Here is an 8,558-nt window from a genome sequence, read left to right as displayed (position 1 = left end):
GCTCATTGAAATGTTTAATGAGCCTCACAGTCAGGACACTCTCCATACATAAAGCAAATCTAGCCTGTGAGATTCTGAGCTCATTACCCCCTGTGGGAGTCTCATACACCTGCCCTCTGTTCTCTCTGTAAAAGCTTATCATAAACTTAAAGATGGTTTAAAGGTAAGTTTCCTTTAGAGATTTGTCCAGTTGAATAATCAGTTCCTTTAACTTTCTTGCCTTATTTTTGAACTACTTATGAGGAATTTCTTTGATAATTTTTCTAAGGACCTTTTAACCATGTGTTTTAACCCTTTGTTGGAAAATGAAGAACAGTAGGGTTCAAATGCTAATGGATGGTAACTACTTCATTTCTCTTGTATCTTCCCATCTGCACACATTCATATTTTACATATTGTGCATTGCCCTCTATCACCTTATAGAAGAATGCAAATTGATTTGTAGTCGTGTGGCTGTGTGTGTGTGCATGTGTGTGTGAAACAACTACATGAGCTTAAGGTCTATTGTTAAAAACAAAGCCTTTTCTTAATATAGTGTATTATTTTTGTGACTAGTGACAACACTTTGATGCAGTATAAAGTTGAGTTTACATTTAAATTGCAATGTCAACTTGATCTCCTTTCCAGGTATGCTTTATCCTTTTATCAAGTCTATAACCTTTATAACCTATTATAACATGACAGCAATAAATGATCAAGTAGTAGATGGGAAACAGGAATGTGGTTGGAGACAACATTGCTACCAAATATATGTAAAGTCTCCATTTTTTGGAAAGAAAAATCTTTGAAATGAATCCTGAGGCATTCGTCTAGACTATTAATGTAAGAAAAATGTATATCTTTAGTTGACTATTTTGATGTGCATAATGCTCAATGCATCCTTTACATTTAATACTTATTAAACCAAAATATAAGTCCATGGATATTTTAAGAGATAAGAAAACTGTAAAATATAGTTTCATGAAGCAGAAATGTACATTAATGAAAGTGTATAAAGAATCATTTCTAAGCCAAGAAAATTCATAGTAGCTTCTCTTTCTTTTTTGAACTCTGCCTAGAATCAGCCATTAATACCAAGGTGCTCCCAGGTCTGCCATCATAAGTACCATATATAATTTAAAGAGAGAGATTAAAGGGGAACCTGGGCCCAATTTTCTCACATAGCAAAGTGTGATCAGTGAAGGAATTTATTTTATAATCAATAGGATAGCTTCAAATTCATGTAAAATTACAGCCTATAAGAACTCTTGAATTTATTGCCTGGAGATTTCACAATTCAGTTTGCTTAGTGTGTATTTTATATGCTATCACTATGAAAAGATAACACCTTTAAGGACAGGTGTTTCATTATCCATCAGTGTAGTCTCATCACCAATAATTACAGTCACACAATTTTACATGAAGAACTGAGAACTCCGCCATAGGACAGATCACTTCATACCAGAGAACCCCCTCAGGAGGAGGACACATGGGCAGGAAATACCAAGTGTATACTTATTTCATGTGCAAATACCATCTGTGTGATTTACAGCAACCATGTCATTTACCTCTAATATTAACATAACACATTGGCAATGTGTTATGACAAAAACTAGTGATAGTGCCTTAATTAACATATTTTGATAATACCTTCAGCTTTACTTAAACAAGGTTCCTAACAACACACAACACTCATTTATGAGCATCCCATCTAGAAATACTATGAAAAGATATGTTTTGAAGTAAAGTATTATACTAAAATAAAATATTCATAAAAAGAATAAACAACTCGGCATGTATGAAAAATATGCATTTCAAGCTAGATTTTGCAAAAGGGATATTGGACTATGGTACTTCTCCGTACCTGATGGATATTGTAGCAGGCTTTCTGAAAAATAAACTAAGCCAAAAATTCATTCCATTAGTTTAAGTTAAATTTTGAGTGTCTGAAGAGATGGCTTAGTGGTTAAGAGTACTGACTGCTCTTCCAGAGATCCTGAGTTCAATTCCAAGCAACCACATGGTGGCTCACAACCATCTGTAATGGGAATCCGATGCCCTCTTCTGATGTGTCTGAAGATAGTGACAGTGTACTCACATACAGGAAATAAATACATAAATAAATAAATAAATAAATAAATAAATTCTTTTAAAGTTAAATTTAGAGTTTCGATCATTCTGGCCCTAACTCAGTATATACTTTACAAAACAGAAGTGTATATTTCTCTCAGTGACAATCAACATGGGCTTTTTAACATATCATAATATGCTCACATGTGGAATGTTTTGTTCAGAGCTATTTAAAAACACAATTTACACTTAAACATAAATTTTTGCAACTTCTGAAGACAATTTACCCAGTACACCTTCCTGCTCATAAGCTCAAGGTATTAGCTCATTCAGACTGACAAATGCTTTTACTACAACTAAAATTTAAAAAAAAGAATAACCTCATATTTCTTCAAAAATAAATGGTTGTTTAAAATGAGCCTAATAATATTTACTGCCTTTTAACACTTAAGCTTCAAGTGGTTTCTTCAAAGCATCGAGGATGAGTTACCTACTTGTAAGGTTTAAATTATCATCCTTATTCACAGCAGAAAGCATGAACAATTTCAGAGTAAGTTTGGTCATCACTTTGTACACGAGGATACTACCGATACAGAGAGCTTTGTATGTCAAACATCATTTTTACATGCCATTCATTTCAGTTCTTCAAGACCCATGTGATTGCTTGTTTATATGAAAACCAAGCATAAACTTATTATCATACAATACCAAAATACATGAGTATTTAACATTTTAATTGGGTGGCTTAATTTACTCATGTATCTGCTTATTACCAATGAATTCCTTTCTTAAGCAGGGGTAAGTCTTGACAACCACTGAAGCACAATCTGGAAACATCAAGCCATAAAAATAATTGGATTAGTAAATACAAATCTAAATGCAGTGTAACCGAGCAGGATTTTAAAAAGCCAGTCAACACAAACGACTTAGTATCTGTGTGCTTATCAATGGTACTTAATGTACTTGATGACTTAGTTCCCTCTAATGTTTGATTAGCTCTCTATTTCGTATGTAGCAAGCTAATAACATCTGGGCAGGCTCAGAGCAGAAATGAGAATACAGAAACCCTGGAAACTAAGCACAGACGAATGTAGTAGTAATATTGCTACATAAAACAGGTTAGGAACCTCAACACTGCGGGATTTAATATTCATCATTAGCATTGGTAGATAAAGTAGAGAGTTCCCAGTAAGAACTACATCTCCAATTAGACAAAAAATAATTTGTTAATATATACATATTCTGTACAATATTGTGGTGTGATATATTGATCTGTTAGACAGTCTCACAATTTTTACCTCAAGGCATCTGCTTGATTATAGCCTAGATGTCATTAGTAACCATAAAAGCTAGAAACATACTTTGTAATGCTGGTTTATTTGAGAAGTTTTCTACATGTCTACACAAATCAATATTGAGATACTATGTAACAAAAATAGAAAAGATACAAAATTCAATTATTCAAAATTTAAATTTATAGTCAATGGCTCATGATTATCACTAATATATATACAGCCATAAAATTATGCTTATATATTAATAATGTTTAAACTTTCATCTCAGCTTTTGAGTGATGTGTGGTCATATGAAATATAGCATACATAGTTAGCAAATGTTCTCTTTGCATAAGAAGCATAGTTTTCACTCACCCTTTCTGAAATGTAATTCAAAATATAAACATTAGTTTCAGTTATATCGTATATTCACCAAGCCATATGCCTTATGTCCTTTGAATATAATCTCTCATCAAATAATAAGAGATTTGAAAACTGGTATTCTGGAAATCAAACATCTTGAAAGGTTTAAAATCCTAATTACTGAAGTAATGTTCTAGCATTCTTATTAAAAACTAGAGTTAATTTTAGTTATAATGTAATTTGATACCAAGTTTAGACCCTAAGTCTTCAGTTTTCTTCTATAACATTAAAGTGTGTATTCACTTCAGGTTTATTTTAGTTATTATAAATAACAGATTTGTGGGAAATTAAAAAGTTGTATTATGCACCTAGAATCAATGAAAGACAAAACAAATTCAAGAAAATGTTCAGAATTTCAATGATTAACCATTCTTGGTCCCAAAAAGAGATTCTTGCTAAATGTATTGATACTGTATATTCTCATATAAAATACCTTTATTTTTATTAAAATTAGCAAGTGTAGAAATCAACAATATTCCATAAAATTGTGTACTTGCTAATTACTGTATAATATTAGGAACCGACAAAGAATATCCATTCATTGCTATTTTGCATAAAGAAAGAAAAATCTAAAAAATTAAACAAAAAAAAAGTTGTGTTAAGCATTCTCCACAGAAGAGGAGAGAGATGGATGAGTCAGCAAAAATGTTTGAGACTCTAGCAATAAAACCCCAATTTGATTCCAAAAGCAGAACATAGTAGTATACATCTATAACCTCGTGAGCAGAGACAGGCAGATCTGAAACTCACTGCCCACCAACCTAGCCAAACAGAACTCCAGGTTCATTGAGAGACATTTCTCTCAATAACAACAACAATAACAATAACAACAATAATAATGCAGTGTAGAACAATAGAGGAAGACACCTGGTATCAGCATCACTTGTACCCACATACCCTCACATCTACAGGATCATAAAGCTCACACACACACACACACACACACACACACACACACACACACACACACAAACACACACACAGCTCTAGACTCTTAAAGATGTTTATATTAAAATCTACGATCTAAGACACCAAAAGAAAATCAAGTTAATTACTTCAATCAGTTTTCCAGTCATCATCTACAACCTTTCTAACTTTAATCCTAGTTCCCAGTGCCCGCCCCCATTTTGTTCACATGTACATTTAGTTCATATGTCTTAATAGTGAGCATGTATGAAAAGGATATGCTGGTGACAGTGGAAAGTAAGTAGATTTGTGAAATTAGCATTTGGACATTGTGAAAGTATGAGATTTAAGGAGACAATGTACTGTCTCAGAAGAAATGAGTTAAAAGAAGTACAACAAGGACAAGAACAAATATGAAATTACAGATATTTTGAACACCGAAATAAAAGCAGAAATATTCAGAAGCAGAAATTGTGCTGTATTTTGTTGTTTTCAATTGTTTGCTTTTTAACATGGAGATTCTACTATGATTACTTTATCCAGTGGTGTCAGAGAAGATGGGCAGAACAACTTCAAAGAGTGAAACCTCTCCCTTCCAGGATGCAGGGTGAATAACAGATTAATTTTACAAACCTTGTGGGTGTCTGGCAGCTTAAAATGTAACTCTGGACATAGGCCCAAGGATTATATTCTAAAACATGTACCAAAAAAAGGGCAAAATGATTTTACAGATTGTTTTAAATATAATATTCTTGTGCATAAGAATCTATAAGGCATTAAGGGAAAATTATGTATGTCTGTCTGGAACGTTTACAGGAAATGTGAGTTTGTCTTGCTTCACAGGCAGGAAGCAGCCCTGCCACTGTGGAACGGGAAGAATGCACACATAAAAACACTCATCTGGAAGTAGAACAGAATGATTGCACATCCAAGATCTTGAGACAAATGGTGGATCAAGAGGGTAAGGATCATTAAAGGATGCAAAGCAAAGTGAGTCATACCTGAACTATAAAAGGACTAAAAGCTGGTGACATATGATGCGATTGGCATCATTAACATAGCATCCCCTAAAAGTGTTTAATAAGTACATTAGAGTAGAACATATTAGAATAACACTTGAAATAGAGGGAAAATTAGAGAGCTGTTTCTTGATTCCAGTGAGCTAGGCAGAAAATCCTGGGTTTGAAGGAGTCTGCCATTGTCTCAGAATGCAACAGAGAACCCTAGGATTCTACTTGACTTATTTGGAAATAGCAATGCCTTTCATTACTGATTTTTCAAAAATCAGTAAAACATGCTGCAGGGAAAATGGCTGCCCAGCTCTCATGCAGCCAGCTCACCTCTGAGGATAATTGTGGAAGGAGTGGGGGAGTGAGGTGTGATTCTCAGGAAGAAATTCCATCCTGCTATCTCAGTATCACAAGCCTGAGGTAATGTCAGCTGTGATGAAGCTAGGAATTCACGGAACACAACCCAGTATATTTTCCCTATAAGTTTTAACTTGGAAAAAATAAGGCAGATAATAATCACAGACTAATATTAAATTCACTCTATAACTGAGATGGAGTCTTTTTTTTTCTCACGAAATATTGCTTCTAGGCTTATTCTTTTACAGAGAGACATGTGTAAGTCTTGCTCTGAGAAGTTAGTCTGTGATTCATGACATTTATTGAAGTTAAAAGGACTATTGTGACCATAGCATTTCATCCATCTCTGCTAGGAGATTAAGACGGTAACCTTTGAAAAAACATCTCTGAGGTGACAATAACCACATAGCATAGTCTACTAGTAGTTTCACAAACTGGCCATGCATATTTTTCCATATCCTAAACTCTTAATTTATACTTAATTTATATATATATATATATATATATATATATATATATATATATTCATGCTAACATTAATATACACACAACAGCAACAACAACTCCCTCAGACTTAACTTGACCCTTTCAATAATAATCTTTTCCTATGGCACCCCTAAAGCAATAAAAGCGTCCATTCTTCAAACTTCCCACTTTGCTCCTTTCTTTCTTCCTTCCCTCTTCCCTCCCTTCCTTGCTTTCTTTCTTCTTCATTTTTTATTTATTTTTATTACATATTTTCCTCAATTACATTTCCAATGCTATCCCAAAAGTCCCCCATACCCTCCCCCCCACTTCCCTACTCACTCATTCCCATTTCTTTTGGCCCTGGCGTTCCCCTGTACTGGGGCATATACAGTTTGTGTGTCCAATGGGCCTCTCTTTCCAGTGATGGCCGACTAGGCCATCTTTTGATACATATGCAGCTAGAGTCAAGAGCTCCGGGGTACTGGTTAGATCATAATGTTGTTCCACTTATAGGGTTGCAGATCCCTTTAGCTCCTTGGGTACTTTCTCTAACTCCTCCATTGGGAGCCCTGTGATCCATGCTTTCTTTCTTCTTACCCCCTTAGTTTTCCTTTATCTTCCTCTCTCCTTGTGGGTGCTGGGGCTTAAATCCATGCTTTATGCATGCTAGTCAAACATTCTGTCATTGTCCCACAACCAACACCTCTGTTGTCAGTTTTCTCATCAAAATTGACCTCATCAGTACATTGTTTATTATTGTTTATCATGATGCAAACCTCTCAGACATCCAGTCGCAGGACAAGAGAAATCACTTTGGTAACTACTTTCTACAGTTGCAGCATTTATCTATTCTCTCCTACGTTGTCTGGGTAACGTTGCACTAAGCCTGTCCTTCATGTTCATTCTCCACTGGAACCATTGTGCGGTCTTTAAGAGCCACAACACACAGCAGCACCAGTCAAACACGCAGCATTAAAACAATGCACAGTGCCTGCATCAGCCTCCTGAATTGTGCTGTTTCATAGGCCTACAATTCCAATGTGAATTGCAGACATTCAGAGTGAAGTTGAATGATCACAGATCTAAAGTGAGGTTCTCCTTCAGCCTTGAGGAAGCAACTGTTAAGCTACTACAGAAGATGATTCTTATTTAATAATTTCTAATGTGGTGACAGTAAGAATGTCTGCATCTGATAATGAGATTTAGATGTATTCAAGTTTGATAAGTATATTAAAAAATGAACTAGAATCATAATAAGCTCTTAGAAGTTGTTATTTCTTTCTGCTAGTACTATTTAAAACACCTTTAATTGACCTAAAACATAGCCTTCTGTAACTTAGACAAAACAAAGTTGTACTAAGCCTTGAGATTTAATTTGTAGGTTTAGCATTCTATGACATTCACTTTAAAATATATGATACTTGCTCATCGAATTCTTACTTTTACTCACATAGTTACCAACACCTAGAATGTCCTTGGTCTCCATCAGGAAACTCACCTGGATAATATACCATAACTGTAGTATATAACACCTTCATCGACTGCTTTATAAGGAAGCATTCACAAAAATCATTCTAATAAAGTATCCATCTTTTCTTTATTTTATATCATGAGGAAATTAAAATATCATAGATTGGAAAAAATTGTGAAGAGAAAAACACACTTAAATCCATACACTACAGCAATAAAACTCATAAGCTAACTAAATGCAAAAATGTAAATATGTCTTAGCATTTTATATTCCTATCATTGGAAAATACACTATTAAATGCTGAAAGTTAATATAAAATATAATTTATTTATCAACATGAGGTATGAATGTGAAGTAGGTATAAGAATTCTATGATTCTTGAGTAGAGATTGGGCAATGGACCTTAGTATTTAGGTCTTTGGTTACTCAGAAAAAAATGATATTTATGTAGAAAGATATAGATAGATAGATAGATAGATAGATAGATAGATAGATAGATAGATAGATAGATAGACAGACATAAAGATAAACATATATTTCTCTTGGGGAGTTTAGTTATTTGTCAAACAAGTTCATATACATCTGTAAAGCAGATATAGA

The 8,558-nt window shown here is 34.1% G+C and overlaps 1 protein-coding gene across 2 annotated transcripts in view; it reads right to left on the bottom strand.

Annotated features, from left to right (window-relative positions):
• The window catches only part of Pcdh10 (protocadherin 10), a 56,182-nt gene that overhangs the window by 18,676 nt on the left and 28,948 nt on the right, over positions 1 to 8,558 (bottom strand). The gene's annotated exons all lie outside the window — the stretch shown is intronic.

The sequence above is a fragment of the Mus musculus genome, chromosome 3 (assembly GCF_000001635.26).
Source record: "Mus musculus strain C57BL/6J chromosome 3, GRCm38.p6 C57BL/6J".
Classification (NCBI taxonomy): Eukaryota; Metazoa; Chordata; class Mammalia; order Rodentia; family Muridae; genus Mus; species Mus musculus.
Note: the sequence above shows the minus strand (reverse complement) of the source record. Positions and strands in the feature narration are given on the sequence as shown.